The sequence below is a fragment of the Neopelma chrysocephalum genome, unplaced genomic scaffold, assembly GCF_003984885.1.
Source record: "Neopelma chrysocephalum unplaced genomic scaffold, ASM398488v2 Primary Assembly neopelma1_97503, whole genome shotgun sequence".
Lineage (NCBI taxonomy): Eukaryota > Metazoa > Chordata > Aves > Passeriformes > Pipridae > Neopelma > Neopelma chrysocephalum.
The window spans coordinates 1-2547 of record NW_020926145.1 but is presented as its reverse complement, the minus strand read 5'-3'; the positions used below and the strand labels follow the sequence as shown (position 1 = coordinate 2547).

Here is a 2547-nt window from a genome sequence, read left to right as displayed (position 1 = left end):
GTGTCCCCTTACGTCCCTAGGTTTCACCCCAGTGTCTTCGTATCCCCTTGTTTCCCCACAGTGTCCCCCCCACCCGTGTCCCCTGTGTCCCTCTGGGTGTCCCTCTAGTGTCCCCATGTCCCCCCGTGAGTGTCCCTGTGTCCCCACGGATGCCCCTGTCCCCCCCGGGTGTACCCCCATGTCCCCCCCATGTCCCCACTTCTCCCCAAGTGTCCCCAGTGTCCCCAGTGTGTCCCCATCTCCCCCCGTGGGTGTCCCCCGGTTCTCCCGGTTGTCCTCCCTGGTGTTTCCCACCCCATGGCCCCCCATGGCCCCATTATGTCCCCCCTATGTCCCCCCTGTGTCCCCCCAGGACGATGCCGGTGACCCTGGAGCTGCGGCTGCTGCTTCTGGCGCTGGCGCTGCGGGGGGGGGGCGGGCACCCCCCCGGTGGCCCCTCCGATGGCCCCCCCGGTGTCCCCTCCGGTGGCCCCTCCGGTGGCCCCCCCCGAGGCTCCCCCCGAGTCGTGCGCGGCGGCGCTGGCGGCTGTGCTGGCGCGGCTGCGGGAGCTCGAGGGACACGTGCGGGCACTGAGGGGACACTGTGGGGACACGGGGGGACCCCAGGCCGGGACAGGTAACAGGGTACAGGGGGGGCCATCGAGGGTCATTTGGGACATTGGGGATCACTGGGAGGTCACTGAAGGATCATTGGAGGGACATGGGGGAAACACTGGGGTCATTGGGGGGTCTCGGGGGGTCACTGGGGAGTCCCGGGGGGGTCATTTGGGGGTCACAGGGGGTCATTGGGGATGCCGGGGGAGGGTCACCGGGGTCTTTGGGGGGTCACAGGGGGTTCATTGGGGGGTCCCAGGGGGGTCTTTAGAGGGTCACAGGGATCATTGAGGGAGTCACAGGGGGTCACGGGGGGGTCACGGGAGGTCATTGGGGGACTCACGGGGGGGTCCTGGGGATCCTGAGGGTTCATTGGGGGAATCACGAGGGGTCACTGGGGGGTCTCTGAGGAGTCGCGGGGTCATGACCTCGTGTCCCCCCGTGTTCCCCAGGCCAGTCGGTTCAGCTCTGTGCCCCCCCCGCCGGGGGAGGCTGCGCCTGTCCCGCCCCCACGGCCGAGGCTCCGCCCCCCGCCCCGCCCCCGCCGTGCCCGCGGGGCTGCAGCGACCAGGGCCGGTGCGAGCGGGGCCGGTGCCGCTGCTTCCCGGGCTTCAGCGGCCCCGACTGCGGCACCCCCGCCTGCGCCCCCGGCTGGGGGGGCGTCCACTGCGACATCGGTGCGTCCCCAGAGCCCGCACAGTGCTCCCAGAGTCTCCCCCGTGCTCCCAGAGCCCCCCAGCGCTCCCAGAGCTGCCCCCCAGTGCTCCCAGTGCTCCCAGCGCCCCCATCCCAGTGCTCTCAGAACCCCCCCACTGCTCCCAGAGCCCCCTCCCAGTGCTCCCAGTGCTGCCAGTGCTCCCAGAGCCCCCCCCCAGTGCTCCCAGTGGCCCCTAGTGCCCCCTCAGTGCTCCCAGAGCTGCCCCCTAGTGCTCCCAGAGCCCCCAGTGCTCCCCAGTGACCTGACTCCAACATCCCCGGCTGTCCCCCCGGCTTGGGGGGGTGGTCAACTGCAACATCAGTGGGTCCCAATGCCCCCCAATGTCAGCCCAGTGCCCCCATCCCAGCATCCCCAGTGCTCCCTCACTTCTTTCCCCGTCCATGGGGGGTTCTTGTGCCCCCTCAGTGTGTCCCCAAGGGTGCCCCCTGCCCCTCCCAGGACCCTCCAGTGCCCCATCCCTGGTGTCCCCATCCTGTGGTGTCCCCCTGGTGTCCCCATGGTATCCCCAAGGTGTCCCAGGGTGTCCCCAGGGCGCCCCCATCCCATAGATGTCCCTGTGATGTCCCCCTGGTGTCCTCATGGTGTCCCCGTGCTGTCCCTGCAGAGGTGCCCGCAGTGACACCACGGTTGGCCACCCGCACCTCGACATCCCTGCGTGTCACCTGGCCCCGGCCCTCCCCCCCCTCCCGACGGCTACCGGGTGACACTTGTTCCCCTGGTGAGTGGGGACACACGGCAGGGGACATGAGGTGGACATGGGGGCCGGGGATGTGGGGCAGGGGGACAGGGACATTGGAAGGGTGAGACCCCCATGCCACCTGTGTGGCTGCAGTGGGCTGGCCCAAATGTGTCCCCTACATGTCCCCTACATGTACCCATGGTGTCCCCAGTGTGTCCCCCATGCTGTTCCCTGCATGTCCCCAACATATCCCAAATGAGTCCCTCCGGTGTGTCCCCTCCTGGTGTCCCCAGTGTGTTCCAAACACGTGCCCAAGACATCCCCCCAACGTGTCTTCAGCATTACCTCAGTGTGTCCCCAACACCTCCTCAATGTGTCCCCATGTCCGCAAAGTGTCCCTGCAATGTGTCCCCCCCGTGGTGTCCCCTGCATGTCCCACACGTGTCCCCAGTGTGACCCCTAGTGTGTCCCCAGTATCCCCCCCAAGGTGTCCCTCTTGTCCCCTCACACTGTCCCCATCCCCAGGATGACCCCATGGCCATGACGACGCATGAGC

General features: G+C 68.4%; 1 long non-coding RNA gene across 1 annotated transcript; it reads left to right on the top strand.

The window, feature by feature from the left end:
- The first annotated feature begins 1083 nt into the window (after positions 1–1083).
- LOC113961928 lies at positions 1084–2547 on the top strand. The gene is made up of 3 exons (XR_003532405.1): positions 1084–1271; positions 1917–2030; positions 2517–2547. It is a non-coding gene; the product is annotated as an uncharacterized LOC113961928 (long non-coding RNA).